The sequence below is a fragment of the Triturus cristatus genome, chromosome 6, assembly GCF_964204655.1.
Source record: "Triturus cristatus chromosome 6, aTriCri1.1, whole genome shotgun sequence".
In the NCBI taxonomy this organism is placed as follows: domain Eukaryota; kingdom Metazoa; phylum Chordata; class Amphibia; order Caudata; family Salamandridae; genus Triturus; species Triturus cristatus.
In genome coordinates this window covers 333,998,763-334,020,167 of record NC_140589.1, presented here as the reverse complement: position 1 = coordinate 334,020,167, position 21,405 = coordinate 333,998,763, and the positions used below count along the sequence as shown (strand labels likewise).

General features: G+C 43.9%; 1 protein-coding gene across 9 annotated transcripts in view; it reads left to right on the top strand.

Moving 5' to 3' along the window:
* The window catches only part of HPCAL1 (hippocalcin like 1), a 1,393,761-nt gene that overhangs the window by 328,069 nt on the left and 1,044,287 nt on the right, over window positions 1-21,405 (top strand). For 4 of the 9 annotated variants that reach the window (XM_085610713.1, XM_085610706.1, XM_085610711.1 and 1 more), the window contains one exon: window positions 5,967-6,026. The exons of the other annotated variants lie outside the window; for them this stretch is intronic. The gene's annotated coding sequence lies outside the window, so the exon portion shown is untranslated. The remainder of the gene's footprint in view (window positions 1-5,966; window positions 6,027-21,405) is intronic. 9 annotated transcript variants of the gene reach the window in all.

The following is a 21,405-nucleotide window of genomic DNA, read 5'->3' as shown; positions in this document are numbered from 1 at the left end:
TGCCATGGGTTCTGTTGATAGCAAGGATATCCATTTGAACAGTGATTCTCTTAAGCCAAGTCTTTTACCACCACTTTCATGTATCCTCACTTCCAAAGGTAGAATGCCTTCTCAGCATCTAAAAAGAAGAAACCACATTGGTGTCTGAGTGACTCTGGGTCATTGTGCAAAAGAATATGCATAGGTTTTGTGTAGTTGACCTACCCAAAATTAATCCCGCCTGCTCTGGTATTACCAGCCCTTCATGTAAATTAGAATCTGGTTAGCTCTAATTCTGGCTACATTGTTTGTATTTATGTTTAAGAGAGATTAGGGCCTGTATATGGCACATGACACAGCCGATTTATCCAGTTTTGAGAAAGGTAATTATTAGGACTTTCCTGAGTGATGGCGGTAGACATCCCCTTTACAGTGTTTCCTCAAACATCATCAATAGTTGTGGATCCAGCATATCTATGTATTCTTAATAAAAGGCCAATGTTAGAACATCCACTCGAGGGCAGGGTCCATTTTGCATTCCCTCTATTGCTATCTTAATCTCTTCTGTTGTTCTTTCAGGTTGTTTAACCAGGCCATTTCAGTCTTTCCAGGTGCTCAGAGATCTTTACTTCATCACGTGGTCTGCAGTGTATAGTCCTCCATATTATTTCCAGAATTACCTGACTATTCGAGGGGTAGCCTGAATCACTCGCCCATCACCAGCTTTAATACTAATAACATACCCCAAAGAGGCAAGATATTTCTCAAGAAAAAGTATTTCACTGCAAAATCTTTTAATTTCCTGAGTTTGGCAGGATGGTTTTAAGCAATTTGTTGTCCCTAATTGAGGCATGCCTAGTTTCTAATTGTTTAATTTATTTTACCAGTTTATGTAGGCTTGTGCAGGTGGACTTTAAAATTGGAGCAGCGTAATTTTGGCCCCACTTACCTATGTTATGTACATACATTATGCACCTATATATGACATTTATATTCAAGGTAAGTCAAGTCCAAAGTAATGTTTATTTAGACCATAGTCTTTAAACAGCCTTAAAACCCATTTGTAGATATTAAAACAATACAAATATATTCACCAGCTCCATTAAAATTAGTAACCTATGAGCAAAATGGTATCAGCACAAATATCCCACAAGGTGGTATGCTAAGAATAATAATTATATCCTGTTCAATTCAATCCTAAAACTTAATAAAAGTAATTTTTAAATTAATTTTATATTATGTAAAAAAGCAAAAATGCATATTAAATAATTTCAGCTGTTAAAATCATTAAAACACATTTAGTTACTCCCTACAAGAGACTTTTTATGGCTTTCATGTAATTTCCAAGTGCAATAGCAATCTCAAGATTAGGCATCTCTGTAAGTAACGCAACTGCCTTGGCCCGTGTCTTTATTTCATATTTTCAAAAGATTGGGCGTAGGAATAGTTTCCGCTGGGCAAAAACTGAGGCACAGTCTACTAATATGTGCAAAATATCGCTTTTTGTTCCCAACACAGATTTGCAGTTTCCATCAGGCTGAATCCTTTCTGCTTTTATTTTCTCATTTGCCCGATAAGGATTGATGCCAATTCTTAATCTTAAAATTTCGCATCTAAACCAATAGTTGGGTAATGTATCCTGATACAGATATCAAGCTTCATTCAACCATGGGGCTCTCATACACTGTACTGATTTTTTCGATATCAGATACTCCATATCTACACTTCTGGACAATTCCTGCCCTTGGGCTCTGAGTGTGTTCTTGGTAAATTCTACATACAGTGTTTGCCAGCAGATCGTCACCTTTAGGTTCTCAGCAACCATAAGCAGTTTCTTTCTTGTTTCCTTGGCCCATTTTAAGCTACTAGACTGAATCTCCTTTCTACACCAATGTGAGACCAGGGTCCTGGCGTTTTCAGAATCTTACTAAAGAAACTTGAGTCTGAATGCTCCATGCTATTGTTTCTAGCTCAATTCTAATGGCCTGGATCATTGCTGAGCTTAGTAGTGACCATAACATTTTTAGACACTTCCCTTCTTCGAGGTCCCAACCTCATTTCCCACTTAGGTAAAGGACTTCATCTCCATGCAGTGCTTGCAGGTGTATCATTGCACTATATGCTTTTAAAAATGGTCTGTGCGACATATCTCCGTATTCTCGATTTGATTTTTTTCCACCCACAGATTGATGTAAAGGCTTTTGCTTTCTGAGCTTCTACATGCGTATACCACTTTAATGCTCTATCGAACCAGACCCCGAGATATCTATACTCACTCTCAATCTCCAATTTTTTGGGGCCCAGAAACCAACTGTATCTACTGTCTCTTTTCCCGAAACATAAACTTTTTGTTCTTTCCATATTTACAATTAAAAACTTTGCCTCACAGTATTCTCTAAAAACGTTTAGTTTCCTTTGAAGGCCTAGCTCGGTCTGATCAAGAATCACCAGGTCATCTGCATACAATAAGCATGACAATTTATTGCCCTCCATTTTCAGGCTGGCGCTTCTGTCGACCTCTAGGTTTGCTGGTAAGTCTGCTAGGAATATGGCGAAGAGTAAGGGGGCCAAGACGCAGCCCTGTCTCAGGCAGATCTCAATCGCTATTTTCGGCGTCAAGGAAGCAACAGTATAACATCCCTTATTGCTCTATTGAATTTCTCTCCGCTGCCCAAAGGGTGAAGCAATGATCGACAGTGGAGTGGCCTTCCTTGAAACCCCCCTGTTCTACCGGCACAATCGAACATTGCTCCACCCAGTCCTTAAGTTCAACCAGTATTATCTTTGTGAAGACTTTTCCCCCAATGTCCAACAAGTTAATTAGTCTTTAATTTTTCGGAGATTTCATATCACCCTTCTTGTGCTCCCTTCCAATTTTTGAGGATTTTTCCTGTGTCCAGGATGACTAAAAACATATGGGAGAAAAATTCCGCCCACCAGTTCAGCTGGGGACTGTATTATAGAGGCTGGGAGATTATCTGGTCCTGCTGCCCTGGTTAGCTTTAATTTGGATATCGTATTTTTCACATTTGTTACTGAAAAATCTAATTTTAGGTCTTCTACTAACCCACTCCAGTTTTGCATCACTCCTTCTTCTGATGCCCTACAAGAGCCATACATTTCCTGCTGGTATTACTACCACGCAACCTCTTCTACCACACAATTCATAACTTCCACCGGATGTTCTGCAGCTGCACGCATCATTTTCCAAAAATGGCACATATTCTTTGTTTCCATGGAGTCCAGCAGTTTGCCCCCTGCATTTATCTTTATAGACTCTTTTCGAGCTACTGATTAGCATTTTATAATTCCTTCTCAATTTTTTAAGGTGTGTGACTTTATTTAGATCATATTTAATTGTAAGCTTACGTGCTTCTCTCCCTCTTTAACCTTTGACATTCTACCATTTTACTTGCCGTGCTGGGATTTTGTGTTGATTTATTACCTTTATTTTCACATTTTTGAGTTCAACTCGAAGACATTGCACAACCTGTTCTATTTTTTCCTCATACCATTCCAGGTTCTGCCCTTTGGCACTTCCCAAATCTAGCTTCTGTTGTAATTTTGTTAACTTTGCTATATATTCATCTGTTAGCCTTGTCAGCTGCCTGGGATACTCCACTTGTTACAAGATTACTTTATCTCGTGGGCTCTGGTTCACACCTGAACTCTCAAACAGGACGTTGTGATCACTGCCTTCCATGTGACACTCCAGAAACCCCTCAATTAAGACAAAGTTCCAGGGAGACGTGAACACATAGTCTATTGTGCAGTTTTGTTTTTCCTATTTTAAATGTTTTCTTAGCTGGACAATCTAATTCCGACCTACCATTCAGGCAAAACAGGCTCTTTGTCCCCAAGTAGTTTCCCAGGTTTACATCTTGGCTTAATGGGACACAATCTGGGAAAGTTGCTGAAACTTATGTCATAAGCCTCCAGAATTTCCGTGTACCAACTATATACCTTCTCTGGGTTTAATTTATGATTAAAATCCCCCATCATTAAAATTATATCTGTGCCATATTTTCCACATAGGGTATCTATATCATCTTTAAAAAATCCCAACTCCTCGCCATATTCTTCGGGCCCCCCCCCATTGCATATACACATTTATGAGGATTAAGTTTTCATGCTTTTTGTCTGCTATCAACAACAATAAACTGCATACAAGCAGCCATTTACATTTTACAGAGACCGCTGTCACACTCTTCACTACTTTTGTAGACAAGAGGGTCATGATCCCACCTGAAGGGCGCCCAAACCTTTTTTTCTTTGCCGGGCGATGAAGTTGGAGAAAGCCATCAATTATTGGGGTTTTGTCGCATAGGCAAGTTTCCTGTAAACATATGATTTCCGCACTTTTGACAAGCTCTGTATATTCATTGTTTGGTATAACTGCATTAACGTGCGTGGTACATTTAGCTGAAGTAATTATAAGATATAACCATTATGATTGGTATGTCCTACAGTGTTTGCAACACTGATTGCGATTCCCAATGGGGTCGCAAATTGCATTCCTCATACATATTCATGAGGCACTCACAATTTGCGACCCCATTGGGAATGGCTGGCCCTCCCAGGTATGGTGGTCTGCTGGGACTTCTTTTAAATAAAGCCGTTTTTTAAAACAAATGCACTCCTTTTTCCTTAAAGGCAAACGGGATGCATTTTAAAAAAGAAAAATTAAATATTTTCGTTTCATCCCTCGGACCACTACCTACCCTTAAAAATATATATTTAGAGCCAGTCACAAAGGGCAAGGGGACTCCAGGGGACCTTCTTTGAAAGGTGGTAAACTGCGACTGTTTTGCAACTGTAATTGCCATCGGAAAATAGTCATACATGGCATTTGGGTTCGCTATTAGGAAGGGAACGCCCCTTCCTAATAGCGAGTTGCAAATCCTATTTAGCGAGTCGCATATAATTGCAACTCGCTAAATAGGGTTTGTACATGGCCCTGTAGGATTTTGCATTCGCAAACCTGTTTGCACATGCAAAAATGGGTCGTACATCTGGCCTTAAGTCACAGACTGATGTAATCATGTCCAATATATTAACATCTACCATTGACCATTGTTTTTGTTGATTATAATAAGGTATTGTGCATCCGTTTTGATTCTCAAGTTAACTTAGCTTGACATTAATGCGTAATTGAAAATGTTTGCTTTAATGCTGCCAGTATGCTGTCTTCTCTCCTCTGCAAGGGTTTTATCATGATTCTTGTTAGCTAGTGAAAGGCTTATTGTTGTGTATTAGACTTCTGATAGTGTGGCCAGGGAGAAGAAAGATGACACACAATTGTAAAGAACCTATGATGAAAGAAGGCCTTCTGTTGGCGGTGTACGAGGAGGAAGTAACACTCAAGGTCAACAACTGGGTGCCTAATTATTTGGAGATGAGAACTCAGGGCGTTTGTCGACTCCCCTCAAATGCAGTTACTTGATTGGGTCTCAGTGATGGGAGTGAGACATGGATGTTCTTGTCAGGTTCTCACCTGTGCTTCTGCAGAAACGACAAGGAACTGATGATTTGTCCACTACTTCACCCAATCACCTATGATGCCTGACAGCGTCTAGGCACCAATGGTAACCCGGGGAAGAAGGGAAACAAAACAAGGGAAGAGGGGGAAGAGATCCCTCGACATGGTTCAATTTCCACAGGATTCAGGGTCAGAAACAAAGGTTAAAAAGAGAGAGTAAAAATATTTAGGAAACAAAAATTACCTTATTTTTCGAAATACTCTGATCGTATCTCTGCTTTACCCTAAATGTTCCCTCCTTCTGATTGGTAGAGGTGAAAAACGAAGTAGCTTGGCATATAACATAACTGTGGGAAAAGAAGGAATAATCAAAGTTATGCGATCTTACTGTCTAAGCTATTACTTAACATAAATGTGTGAAAGCAAACTGCTCACCTAAACCACTGTAGAAGAACACTTATAAATGTCTTGTGGCAACAATGTAACAACAACAAATATTCCCTTGTAGGTGAATCTTGAAACTCTGGGGGATGAGGACCCTCTATAATGCCCAGAACACCATCTTCGGGTAAGTATTGTACTGTCTGTACATCATAATAAATAACAAAGTAAATGACAGCGCTACAGGCGCTGTTACCGTAACCACGGCTTGAGGAGGCAGGTATCTGGCAGGCCATAGGAACGAAGAACTCCAGGTGTCCGGTGGGTCAGCGGGACGTTGAATTCAGGGGTCCAGCGAGCCAGTGGAACAAAAGAGTCCAGAAGTCTGGCGGGCCAGCGGGACCGAAGAGTCCAGAAGTCTGGCGGGCCAGCGGGACCGAAGAGTCCAGAAGTCCGGCGGGCCAGCGGGACCGAAGAGTCCAGAAGTCCGGCGGGCCAGCGGGACTGAAGAGTCAAGAAGTCCGGCAGGCCAGCGGGACCGAAGAGTCCAAAAGTCCGGCGAGCCAGCGGGACAAAACGCAACGAGAAACTAGAGCTCTGACGGGGGGTGAGGGACGTGACAGAAATCCGGAAGTGACGGGTGTTTCACACACAGGAACGCGAAGCGTCAGAGAAAGGGAAGGGCTGGGCTTTAAACGCGCCTGACCTGTTCTCGCGCATGCGCGCGTTCCGCCGGCGGCCATGTTTGTAGTCTGAGCCGCCGGCAATCGTGACAGTTCTGGAAACTATTGGTTGTATTATTAATTAGTGTTTCATAATTAGTTGGGCAGACTTCACACTGACTTCCAGAGGAAACAGATCTCTCTCTGCTGGGCTCATCTGAGTTTGAAGCTTCATGCGTAACACTCTTCTTATTTATCTCGAATTTCTACTGAAGTTCAACTTAATGCTGACACCTACTATGCTTCCCCTGCAGATATTTTCTTCAGAGAAGTCAGTCCCCACCTATGCTTGGATTGGAAAAGGAACATTTCTGTATGGAATTTCTAATTGTGACAGTTTGCTTCCTATGCATTGTCGCTGTTACTATTTTGTATATCATTTTTTAAAACTTAATTTACTGACACATTTTTGCCTTCAGACTATACTGTTATACCTTTTGAATTTATTCCTCTTTTGCATATATAATGGTTGGATTAATGTTCTAAGTAAACCTTTTTATTTGAATAAGTTGAGTCATGCTCTTCTTTGTGGAGTCATGTTGGTTTTCACAAATATGGAAATATATTTCTAATGTTTGCTCCCTCTCAGCGCTTCAAGTTGACTAACAACGGTCCATAGACCAATGGAGAAATATATTTGATGATTTCACTAAGAGATTGAGGTTCAGATATTTGCACTCTGTCAGGATACCATGCCGTTTGGCAATTCATATGCACAGTATGTAGGCTTTAAAGGCCTCCCCTATGGTGGCAATATCCAAGCCCAATTCTACGCTGTTTTGCAAGTAGTCAGTAATAGCTTCTCCTAGCTCTGCTTTAAATACAAGGTCAGCAATAAGGCAATCTCCAGTAATACTACCTAGAAGCCCTACTGAAAATTGCTAGTGTCATTGGGATCAGTGACTGATGCGAAAATGTGCTGGACAGATATGTGCATTCTTTAATCTATATTGTGATATCTGCAGCGGAAGCAAGAAATCTACATTAGAATGGATGTTGTGTGCAGTAGAATAGTGTGTGTATTCCCCTTATGTTTGGATCCTCAAACATCGGATACGTTTTCTTTTTTAGTTATGTGGTTGATTGCTTTTGCAGTATAAGATAGTTCTCTAGGAGCTCTGATGATCTGTCAAGTTGTGGGTGTAAGATGCAAATTAAGTGGCCTCCCCAGATCCCTGTTCTCGTGACCATGTCCCTGTGTAACTGATAGAGGTCATTGTAGAGCAGTGGATTGTCTGTAGTGGAGCTGTATACATTTACTGAGTTGAGCTCAAGCCCTATGTTTTAATTTGCACAGTGAAGTAAATATGCGCCCCTAGGATCCAGTGTGTTGCTGAATGATGGGTGTCATAGGCTCCTGAATCAAGTAAACCTCTCACACTTGTGTGGCGTGCCATGTACTCAGGCTAGTGCTTCCAAATTTAACTGATTTGGCTTTCTCAGCTAGGTGTGTTGAGTGGATCTCTTGAATTAACACTGTATCTAGTATGTCTCTGAAAGTAGGCCAAGATTTTACAGATCTATTGATGATCATTTAAACCTCTAACTTTCCATGAAATTAATTTCAGTGTGTGGTCTTTGTGTATGGATGACTGACTACTTTACTTTGGACATCATGTAGTTTTCAACTGGTTGTATATAACTGTGTCAAATGTGTTGATAGTCTGTATTTTAATAAATGGTGCCACTACTGATTGATCTACTTCTCCGTCATCAGCCCTCTCCCACACTGGCCACCACAGCTGACAGTGAGTATCGCCATATTTTCCCTGTTAGATTAATTTCCCCTGTTTCTTTATTCATCTTATGTGGGTCATGCTCAGGTGTCAAATAGACTGGTCCCTCTCCCCACTGCTTGTATACAGTGATGGCTGTAATGTCTGTTTGTAGTTCAAGCTATTTGTCCATTTACTTGCTGAATAACTGCTTTCCAGCACACCTGATATCACCATGCTTTCTGCATCCTCTTGAAGTATATATATTTTTCAGTGTGTATAATCTCTTATTTATTTTTTGCTTGCCTTCATTAAGTAATTGGTTTAGCCTATATCAGTCCTTTATGAGTATTTATTGCTTTCCATCTACTCTATATTTGGATGGACCATCACATTCTTAGTGATGATCAGTCATTAGCTTCGATGCCTACTTTAGCTCCTTTTGTAGGGCGATTTTCTGATTGGAGGTTGTTTTGAAGGGGCAGTTGGTAATAATATTGGATGCTTGTTGCATGTACAGGATAATGTGCAATTAACCTTAAAAACAAAATCTTAAGAATGCTGGGTATGGCACACTATATACAATATTAATAGTATATATCTTCTTTTTCACCTCAGTGAATGAACGACTTTCCTCCTGTACAGCTACTGTGAAATATAGAAATACTGATATTGAAGATCCAGCTTATTTGGGGTCTCATATTGCATGTGTCTGTAGAACTTGGAAAACCTATAAGCCTTTTGTTATTCTGCCTTATCCTTGCTTCAAAATCTTTGTTCTTGGATCTGACATTTTCTAGAGTTTTTTCGTACTGGTGATTTTATCATTGCGAGAAGACAGGTCATCCTCAACTTCATATATCCTTCATCCATCTGGATCAAGTCTTGAAGCATGCTTATCTACTCGTTTTACCATGGGGTCTGTTCGTAATGACAGCATGCCTCTTTTGCATTCTGTTGTTTGGTGGCTGCTCTTTAGTTCCTGTAAGATGTACTTTATGTCCTCATTTGCAGCTTCAGCCAGCTGATGGTGGTCCTTGGTTTACCTCATGGTATGTTTGTCTGTTGTACGAGAAGATCCCTTTGAACAAAAGTGAGCTTGGATTGTTTGTTGTCCACTTTCCTTCATCGTTAGACCTCGGTTTTTGCCTCACTTTTAGCTTCTTTATCAGTTTACCGGCTGAGATATCGTCTGGGACTACTGTGGGCATCATCATAGAGTTTTGTTAATCTAGTTTTCTCACTGGTTTTATTTGTTTGCAGGTATTTTGTTTCCTTTTTATGTGGGATACTGCAAGATTTCCATGTGCCAATTAGCACTGCTATCGGCAGTGTTTATTTCACAGTTGTTTTGTGGTTTTCGCTGCATATTTTATTCTGTTATTTATTTATTTAAGTGATTTGTAGAGCGCATAGCTACCCGAGGGCTTCCTAGCGCTAAGAGACTAACACTGAGAGAAAGCTAGAGGTAGGTTAATAATTCTGATTGAACTACTACATTTCAACCGACTTCCAGAATGCTGCTTCCTTTTACAGGATTTGAGATTCACGTGGCAATGAGTTCCACAACTTGGGTGCCAGGTGCGTAAAGGATCTAACTCCCCACCTGGCTCTCCTGATTCTCTTAGTTTTTATCAGTCGTTCGGAGCTGGATCTATGGCTCCTGTTTGGGACATAGAGGGTCAACAGGTTTCTGACTTTACTTGGGCCCATGTTGTGTGGAGCTGTGTGTGTCATGCAGAATGCCTTGAACTTAATTCTGTCCTCCATTGGAAGCCAGTGAAGTGCTTTGAGATGCTCCCTGGCTGATTCCTGGATTGGTACCTTACACAGCAGTCTTGCTGCTGTGTTTTGGACCACTTGAAGTCTATTATTAACATATTTTAGTGCCCCCTAGGAAGAGTGAGTTTCCGTATTACAGACGTGACGTGATCAGGGAGTGGACTACTGTATTTCTGTGCTGTATGGGAATACACTCCAGAAGTTTGCGTAGCATTCTAAGTACTCCAAAACATGAGCTGACTAGTTGGACCAACATTGTTAGATGCTTGTCGAGCCAAAAACCAAGATTTTTGATAGACGCCTTCGGAATAGGTAGACTATCTAGGCAGTTGGGCCAGATGATTAAATGCCTGGGGATTGCCTTGTTCCCGAGGACCATCAGCTCTGTTTTATCCCCATTGGATCTGGGATCTAGGGAAAGAACCAGCTAGGTGTCATCAACTTAAGATGCTCAAGTCAAGAAGTAATATAGCGGCTGAGCTTCCCTGATCCAGAATCATTTTAAGTTACTCTACCTCTGTTAATAGTGCTGATTCTGTGCTGTGCTGAGCGTGAAATCACATCCGTGTGGGGTGGAGGCATTGGTTTGTTTCCAAGAACTCTGTCAGCACTCTATTTACATGTTTTTCCAACAGCTTCACAACAAATGTCAGCATTGAAATGGGGCAACAGTTCCCTAGTTGAGTTGGGTCTAGATTGTTTTTTTTAGCAGGGGTCCTATATTCACATGCTTCCATGCCCCTGGTACTACCCCCGACTCAAGAGAGAGGTTCATGGTTTTAACTTGTGTTGGAAGCAGGATCTTTGTGACTTTTTTAAGAATATGCGGCCGGGCAGGGTCTAGTGGCGATCCTGATTTCACCTTATCCAATAATAGTTTCACATCCTCTCTAAGGATTGGGGGGAAGCTGCTAATGGTGGGCAGCAATGTGGTCTGCGCCTGATCTCTTTCCCAAGGGAATTTGGTATATGGTTCTCTGGTTTCTGCCAGTCTAGTTAATGGCCATCACCTGGCTGTATCTACATGCCGTACCTGGCCATTCATCCCTACATTTTGGGGTCATTAGTGGCTTAGGCCCCCCCCACTACTCTAACTCAAGTTTGTCTATTTCCATGTTTGCCTGACTACCACATGTTGCCAAGTTCTACACAAGCCTGCCTCAGTGTTTGGCACCTCCCGCACCCACCCCCACTATACCACCACTTCACCTTCATGAACCTCGGAGGAGTCATGGAGGTGCTTCGGATCAGATGCTGCTTCTGCAGGTGACCAGTTTCTGGCCCTTGGCTGGATTTTCCCAGCTCCACTGAGACACCAAGGGCTTCGGTGCATCAGTGTACAAGGTTCCGGAAGGATCAGTCTTTTTCTTTCACAATCTTCCCGTTACTCTTAAGTGTTAAACTGCGCATTCGGTCTTCATTCAAGACTGGATGTGTACTTTTTTAGCCCTCTTTCTGGATGGATGCTGTTGCTGTCAAACAAGCTGTCCCAGACTTCAGCCATCTTTGGGACCTGCTGGCTCTGCCCCCCATGTTTGTTTAACCATGTAATTCCACTATGTATTGTAATAATAATAGTGTAAGAGCAAATATACTCCTATTAAATGAAATGAGATTAGAGCAGCACTTTTTTCTTTGCACCTTCTGCCACATAAATGCATGAAAAGGCATGTAACACCTCATACTCTTTTGTAATATGTTTGGAAGAGACACTGTTCATTTGTATTGAGCTTACATTTTTCTTGTTATCTGTATGAAACAGTTACTCTTTCTCTCACTTTTTCAACAAATTATCTTTTTATATGTGTCTTTCTAGGTCTGGGTTTTGACTGCAAAGTGGTTAAGCAGTCCAATTGCTAACAATATATGTAGAATGGACACCACCAGGACCCCGTGCTGGTCCAGAGTAGGTTCTAACGTGGATGGACTACCTTGACGAATGTGTGACTACAGGTGTCCGTTCCCCGCAGGGATCGATTGAACTGCTTAATAGCTACGTGTAAATCTTATACATGCCGGTGTGAACTGTAAGTACGGCAACACCCCCTCACTCAGAGAACACCTTAGTGTGTGTGCTGATATCTCATGAGGCCCACTAATTTGGCCCCCACTGCACTGCTCAGTCCTGAAGAAAGCCTTTTAAATTATACTGCTAGGCTGAAACATGCAAACCTTGCTTTTGGATATTCAAGACCAAAATAGCCTTTACAATATCCACCTTTTTCCTTTTTAACTTTATCCTGGGACCTCAAGATTAAAGCTTTTCTACCTCAATGGAGGATCCCAGGGGCAATTTTATTCGGCACTTTATACTCTCCCTGTTCACAAAAATCACCTGGTCCGCTGTAATCAGGCGTCGTAGCACACCTGGTTTGCATTCGGCAGCCCAGGTGGGAACCCAGTGATGAAGCATGCCACCAACTAGGTTGGTGGGTGAGGGTTCTTTTTAAAACCTAATGGTTTTTCTTTCCCATTTCTCGTGGCACTGTGTTGCAGTTTATTGCAGTGTTCTGGATTCCCCTACTGGGTCCGGCCCTTGTGTCATTTTAATTGACTTCTGGTTACATCTCTTTCAACAATTGACCTCTTTTAGCCATTGGCGGAAATCACATTTTGACTCATCCCAGGAGAGTATTCATCTCTCTTCTAATGCTGGCTGTTTGGGTGTAACATTCAACTCCCATGCCAATGCTTGCATTAAACAGAGACTACTTTATAACTCTAGCCACGTGATCGCTGCGGTTGGCTCCCTTTCGGATGTCTTTCTCTCAGTGCTTTATTTGAAAAAATGTATGTGCCAGGGCCCTTGTCAGGTGGCCATTGCAGTTTGCACCACCTTTTACCAAGCCAGCACAGTACAAACACACCTGCTAACATCACATTCCTACAAGTGCAGCTCTTCAGAGTATTCCAGGTCCCCAAAGCTATAAGAATGACAGGTTGTTGTCATTGTTAATGTATAATGAATTAACAAACAACTGCGGTTGTGCTCATCACTAAATAAAATAAACAGCACCACACTGTTGCAGTCGTTCATAGGTGCTATGCCGGCAATAAAGTGCAGGTGCAGAGCACCGGAAACCATCGCCTCAAATTAAGCACTGCTCACTCCATTATGCTAACATGGCATGTGTTACTACATTAAGATCAAACCTATGTTTTGGCTGTGCTTGTGTACCATAGATACGGTTGCGTGTTTCGTAATTTTTAAAAAAAATAATGAGACCCGGAAATAGTTTGATTCCAGCAGGAAAGGTGAATGAGCAGACTATGATTGATTGGTCATTATCTGCCTTGAATACAGATTCTTCTCGGTATCCTTATAACTGTATATATTTTTTTGGGGCCTGAAAGTTAAGATAGACCTGGAAACTAGTATAACCAATAGTGTTGCAACATATAGGAGCCTGGGTAAACTAAGGGAACCTTGAGTTCACATGTGCCTTAAGTTGCCTTTGAATCCGTGTCTTTATGATTAAATTAATATTTTGAAATGGTAGTGACCCGAATCTCGAAGGCGGCGCTGTGTTGGGCAGACTTATCTATTTGTCTTTGAGATATGTTCATTCAGTATCTGCCTGCTTATGTACAAGACCAAAGAAAGGCCTGCAGCCTATGGCGTTACAGAATGCAGGGGTGTGGGAGAATGCAGGGGTGCGGGCAGGGCAAATGACAACACAAAGTGCGACAGAAACTCAACAAACCATACCTATTGATTTTGACATTTGTTTGTTTTGTCTGCTGCTTATTCAAAGAAACTATGAATACAAAGAAGAGATATTTTAAACACAGAAAAGCTGTCAAAAGAATATCATGCACATACAATTCATTTAAAAAGAAACATTTTGCATCAGGGCACAGAACCTTTTGTGAATGGCTGCACATGGGAATAAAAACAAGCATTGGCATAGCCAATAGGTCTCGCCTTTGGGACCTTATAAGTATTTAATTATGCAGCACAATATCATTGGTGCAACATCAACTGTTGCATGGCTAACCACGTATAAATTCACAAAGGCGAGACCTATTTGTTATGCCAATGCTTGTTGCTGCCTGCTGCTGTTAAAGTGATACTAACGAGGTGCAGGCCCTGCACAGGCAGTGTTAATATTGTAAAAACAACGAAATAAAACATTGATACAACAATCTGCTGCATTATGAGGCATAGTTTGCCTTTTCTTCCTACATAATTTGTTTCTCTCCTGCCACCCTACCACATAATTTCAGCAGACCCTTTCCATAATCACTAGCCTCAAAGGCAAGGTTCCACGTTATCATCAAGTATCTGACGAATAGCAAATAGATTTAATGAGCAATCTTAACATGCCCTGGTGCCTTTCCACACCAAATGTACAATGAAAAGAAGAGATGGTTAGAGTACCAGGCATTGTGGTGGGACTAAAACCAGATACTGAGAAGTTTATGGCCGCAAAACAAGTCACTACCTGCACTGTACAACTATGTGAAGGAGAACGGTCTCATGCCAAGGCCTGTGCAGGACGGATGCGACTCTGCAAACAGCAATAGCATCATGTGCAGGCTAGGCAGTGCCAGTTTCTACAGCACCAGTCTGCTCACTTTCGGGCTGCGTGGCTCAACAGTAAAACGGGACAGTGCAAGTGACCTGCTGCATGCCACCGGCATTACAATTTAACAGTATCTGCTATCAAGAAAAAATATTGCTGGAATCGGATAGTAAAATGTCACGACGGTTCATGTATTTGTTGCGGCAAACTTCACATAAACTGCAGGTCACACATTCCAATCCTCATAATAGCCCAGTAAGTTATGTGCCCGTTTCAACAAGTAAACACGTTAAGGAGACCTTTATTCTTTTGCAGGATTTTGTCTTACACAAAGGGAGTCCTTATGCAAGTACACATTACCTGGGGATGACAGGAATTCTGTTAAAGCTAAGCTAAACTCAGAAGACTTGCATAAACAGCCGGGACAGGCCCAGAGATTGCAAATGCCTATACACATACGCATTCTTGCAGAGCCAGGCAGGAGCTTTCTTACAAAGTCATTCGAAACGGTATTAAAGCAGAAACAAAATAGATAAATACAAACCTCTCCAGGAGACAACGAAATGGGTGAGGCAAACTTAAAATAAATAAAACAGTCGGTTCCGGGTAATATGAGAATAGAAAGCAAGGGCAGACTTGTGTCTGCTCTGCTCCCCACATCCCGGAGGAGGGTACTACAGAAGCTAAAAAGCTAACTGCCCTAGCACTCCAAGCGCTGCTGGCTCAAGTAAACTTCCACACCCGTAGCAAAACCAGTAGAACAAATGTCTTGAGCGCTTCTATGACTAATCCAGTATTAAACTCTGTGGAAATTAGCTATCACGTGGTTTGCGTGGCGTCTTTCAATGCAACAGCACCAGACTAGAGGAACCGGAGATGGTGAAGGGGCTTTTCCGGACACCAATATAAACATGTAATGGTTCAAAAGAATTTCACAAGGTATACTAGCAGACTGTGGCAAATACGTTTACTGGCCGGGCCGGGCCGCTCACCTCGGCAGCTCTGACAGGCCGAGAAGTCATGAACACCATGGAAGAGAGGGGGGATTAAACAGGCAAAAAAAATGGCCAATAGCAGTTCAGCGACTTTTAACTCCAATTAGAGATAAGACTAGAGGCAATATAGTAAGACTGGGTGGGAAGCAATGAGTTCTATGTTACAACGTAAAATGTGGCTGTGGGGATGGACCGACAGCGGTGCGACAGGTGAGGAAGCCTGTGGAAGTGTGACGCCAGAAGTGAACAACCTCCAAGGCATTGCAGTAGTCAAACCATTCTAGGCGGGCAGTAACTGAGAAGAGACTGTGAACTGTATCGACTGTGCTGAGGAAAAACAGACTCCATGTTCCTTAGTGGGAAAGTGAGGAAGGACAGCCTGAGATCTTTTCCGTCTGGGTGGCCTAGGAAAGAATCCCAGCAGACAGACTGCCGCAGTGCGATGTAGCGCTCGGTCGAATGCAGCATTGAGCGCTGGGAGCACTACGTGCCAAAATGCCTGTGTGATGCCACATGCCCAGGTCATATAAGTTACATCTCCGGCCCCATAACTGAGCAGACGTCCTCTGCAGTGTCTCATATACGAAGAATTGGCCCACGGGCAATCCACACCCCTCCACCAACTCTGCAAAGGGAAGCAAAATCTTTTCTTGGTAACAGTCCGCCGCGGTTTTGAGGCCCACATCCGCCCAATGGGCCAATTGTTCTGCAGTCATAACCTGAAGTGGTTCGCCGTGGGGCAGTCCCACTAGGGGTAGCTCTGGGGAGTATTTCGGAGTGTCAGGTATCCTTTTGATGCTACTACTCCAACATTGCAATGCCGTGGTCTGCAGTACAGATGTGTAGGGAACTTTTGTCGTGCGTAGTAGGAGTTTCACCAACAATAGACTGGGTTTCTGGCCAGCTTCTGTTAAAAAAGTTTGGTCTACATTCACACTCTCCAGCCATTGGGCCAGCCACTGTATCTGGGCCTCAAGCTAATACATCTCGAAGTCAGGAACTCCCAAACCTCCCGCATCTATAGGGCATTTCAATATCATAAGTGACACCCTATGCCTGCCATCCCCCCATACCAGGTCTCTCACTAGGGAGTCCAAGGTACGAAACCAAGCCGTGGGAAATTGCACTGGCATGTTGGCAAAATAATCCTGGCTATATTGGGGAGGCACAACGTGCCCCAAAACTGGACACTAGATCTGAGGGATCTCAGCGCTTTCCCCAAATTCCCTTCTCTCATGTCCTCCAAGGAATGGAAGATCTTGATGCTCAGATATCGGAAGGTTTCCGATGCTCAATTTATGCCGCAGGCAACTCCAGCGGGCGCACTACAGGTCCGGCCACGGGGAAAAGATAAGTCTTGTGCTTATTGACTCGTAGTCCTGACAGGTCCTCAAACATCTCCAAGTGTCGCAGAGCCGTGTCTGTCCCCATAGCCACATCACAGAGATACACTAATATATCATCGGCGTACAGGGAGATAATGTGTGTCCTTTCCCCTAGGGTCAAACCCATACCCTCTCCTCCCTGCAGAAACAACTCAGCCAGAGGTTCTATCACCAAGGTGAATAAGAGTGGTGACAGGGGGCAGCCCTGACAGATGCCTCGTGCCACATGATATTGGGAGGAAATAGTTTTACCAGTCCTGACTCTGGCCGTGGAGAAAGTATACAACAATTGCACCCAAGCCACCCACTCATCCTCCATGCCAAAATGATTCATAACCGCCAACAGATAGTCCCATCCTACAGTATCAAAGGCCTTTTCTAGGTCAATTGATAAAATAGCAGCCTGTTGAAGAGCGAGCTCTTCAGGGTGATAAAGTACAGAGTACAGGCGACTGAGGTTGTACGAGGTGTTGCCGGAGGGAATAAATCCATTTTGGTCCGGGTGGACCAGGTCCCGCATGTACGGAAGCATCCGAAACGCCAGCACTTTGCTAAGGATCTTAAAATCAGTATTTAGCATGGAGAGGGGCCTAAAATCTGTCACTTCAGCGTCCAAGCACGCCATCTTAGGAAGTGGGACCACCAACGCATTGCGCGTTGTATCTGGCACGCAACCCGCTTGAAGAGACTCCGCATAGAGTGTCACCAGCCTTGGCGCCAACTCACTCCCATATTTCTTATAGAATTCCCCCGTCAAGCCATCTGGGCAATGAGTTTTCCCATTAGCCATAGCGGCGATAGCACCCTGTACGTCCTCCAGGGTCACCAGCTCACCTAATTCCGCACTCGTTTCCTCGTCTAGTATACAAAGACCGAGCGGCTCTAAAAAAGCCTCAACAGCTGTACTGGAGGGCCCCAGGGGGGTTAGCATATAGGGTTTTTTAGTAATCAATAAACAAAGTATTGATATCACTTGGGTCATGCAGGGTCATACCATCGATCCTCCTTATACGCATAATCAAAGATCGCTGCGTTTCGGGCCGGACCAGCCAGGACAGCAAGCGATCAGCCCGTCCCTCATCTCCTAGCACACCATCCATATAAGATTTGTAATCATGGGACTTAAGCCGTTCCAATGTAGAGGCATATTGACTAGAGACCCCTGCAGGTCTGTTTTTTTTCTCAGTGACAGTAAGTTTGAATGGTGGAACCACTTCATTAAAATTAAGCCTAAACATGCACTAAGGGGGCCACCCTCTAACATGGCCCACTGTGTGCGCCTAGGGCAGCCACATGTCTGAATTTTGGCCTGTCAACTGGACACTTTTAACTGGTATGAGAAGTACTGTTAAATAGTTCCAAAAGTGTTTACAACACATTATAAGCAACTGCACCTTTCACAAGTTATACCCACCAGTCACAGGGCATGTTTAGACTTGATTTTAATGAAGTGTTTCCACCATTCAAACTTACTGTCACTGAGAAAAAAAAACAGACATGCAGGGGTCTCTAGTTAATGCAAGCAGATAAAGTTTTCTTTCAGTTCTCATTGATCCTACACAAAGCTCTCTAAGGGTATTCTTTTTCTCTGGGAACATGCTCTGCAATGCATTGTAAGTAACAGCACAAATTTACAAAGTACTTTTTAATGTTATGAATATGAGACAATTAGTGTTCATTCTAGCCATGGCTTGAGTATTTCACAGTCTTCGCAAAGTAGGGGTAGTGCCTACATTTTTATACTACTATAAAAACGACCACCCCTCAACTGGATTGACCCTCTACTAGTATTTACTTTCGATTTTATAAGTGCACTTTCCATTCTGCTTTATTTTCTACATGTGATAATTGAATTTCAATAAATGGGTCACACTTTTTATTCTGACTTTCCCAGCAACACAAATACTCGGGCCCTGGCCGGGGAAGGCAAAGGCAAAGCCGGATCCAATGGAGGCCCGAGACAAAAGCCGCCCAAGAGGCGCGCACGGGTCTGTGCGTCGCATTCCTGGAGATTATCCAACTCCCGTATTTCCCCCTCCTGTTCTAGCATTTCGCGATGCAGCTCCCTACGCACACCCACAGTTTCCTCGTTGCAATGTCCCCACACGACCACCTTAAACGCTTCCCACTCTATCAAAGCAGTTGAGGCAGAGTGCTCATTATCAAATAAGTAATCACAGATTAAGGATTGAAGAGCGTCAACAAAGGGAGCATCCTCAAGGGACCCTGGAGTGAGGCGCCATGTTGGTATTGGGGGTCTGTCCCCATGTGGGCCGAACGTCAACAACAATGGACTATGATCAGACAAGGTGCGCCCCTGATATTATGTATATGTGATGGAGTCACTAGAGTTGGGGGATCACCAAAAGGCATCTAAGCGTGTGTGAAGTTGGTGCATGGGGAATAGAAGGAGTATTCTCGCATGTCTCCGTGTTGTATCCTCCAGACATCATTCAGCCCCCAAGGGGATATCCAATCACACAGACCAGCCACCACTCTGCAGGTCTGTGCTTTGGGCAGAGGGGAATGTGATCGATCCAGGTTCACATCGATTACCCCATTGAAATCCCCACCTATTAGTACTGGGCCTACAATCATGTCTGCCATACGAGTCAAGATGTCAGCCATATAGGCCAATTGGTCCTGACTGGGGGCATATACACAGCCCAAAGTAACCTCCCTTCAATACAGTCTCCCCAATAGAAAGACATACCTGCCCTCTTTATCTAGAACAGGATGTATAAGTTCAAAAGGCACTCCTGCTCTAATCCAAATTAAGGCCCCTCGGGCATAGGCCGAGAAGGATATGGCATACACCTGCCCCCTCCATCATCTACGTAACCTCTCCACCTCCTTTTGAAGCTAATGAGTTTCCTGCAGGAAGCCTACCTACTAAGACATGGACCCCAACCACCTAATATTCCACGTAAGAAATTTCAGCGTCTGGAGTTGTGTAGCCATTACCAATTAAGTGTCCCCCCTCCCCCCACCGGGCTCCACACCCACCGGCCAGGAATTTAACACAGCACCCACATATTAGACAAGACCGGTCCTATGCAAAAAATAAACCAAAGCAAAACGAGTTAAGGGCAATGAGAAAAACAGATCCCAACATGGACCAACTCCCCAACCCTAGAGCAGCATGGGAACGGCCACCCACCCAAACCCTCTGCATCTGATCTAGTCGGTGGAGGCCCAAACCACCTATGGTATGGTCCTTCAAGGGCGGGTCATGACCTAGGCAAAAGTCTCAAGCATTTGGATAGTATACCAGGGAGACGTGCCGAGCACCGACTGTCTCTGTAATCAAACCTGGACCGTATTACCTTATTGTTCTTGTGCGGCCCACCACCTCCCGAAGCCCAAACTCCACAAGCAGGTCCACTCCACTTGGCATTCCTCTCTATGTGATCTCATCTCCTGATTGCAACTGTTGGCATTAGAGGAGTCTGTGTCCGATCCCCCCCTGTGCCCCTCGTCGAGCGCGAGCCCACCTAAGACTGTTACTTGTCATCCTGCTTCATCTCTGCCACTGCCTGTATTGCCACCACTCGTTCGCGCTCCGTTTGCGAAGGGCTCCGCTTCTTTGGGGCGCTCCGCTGCAGTCTTCTCCTGGATCTTTTTCCAGTTCGCCAGATCTGGCAAGGTGGCACCTGCTCTTGTGTCGTCTCAGGTTTCCCAGTCTTGTACTCCTCCAACCAGTCTCAGGCCGCCAAGGCAGTATCAAAAAAGTGCGTCTTGCCATCATCGATAATGTGTACCCAAGCAGGAAAGATAAGAGAGTACTGGAGACCCTCCACTCTCAATGCCCTCTTGACCTCTAGAAATGACGCTCGATTCCGTTGTACCTCAAGGGTATAGTCCAGAAATATTGAGACCTTGCTGTTGTTCACCTCAAATGGACCATTGGAGCGAGATCTCTGGAGTAGGATGTCCCTGTCCCTGTAATGCAGCAATTTGGCCACCAATGGTCTTGGGGGGCGGCCCAGCGCCGGCGGCCTCACCAGGACCCGATGTGCTCTCTCCGGAGTGTAGAATTGTGTTAATACCTCCGGAGCTACAACTGTGCGCAGCCAGGGCTCCAGGTAGGACATTATGTCCCCGCTTTCAACTCCCTCCGCGAGACCCAGGACGCAAATGTTATTCCTCCGGTTGCGCCCTTCACTGTCCTCTGCTCTACACTCCAGTAATTTAACCCTGTCGGTGAGGTCTGCCATTTGCTTAATTGCTGCCTGGTGTGCCGGGGACAGTTCCCCAAGGGACGATTCCACCACCTTCACCCTGTCACTGAGTTCCTGATGTTCAGCACGCAAGAGGCCCAGTCCCACAGACACTGGAGAAGTGTGGCTCAATGGTTGGAGCGGCAGACCCTGATGCAGAGGTCTGGCCCGGGACCAGGGTTCAATTCCCCGCCTCGGCGGGTCTTGGGCTCAAAATTCAA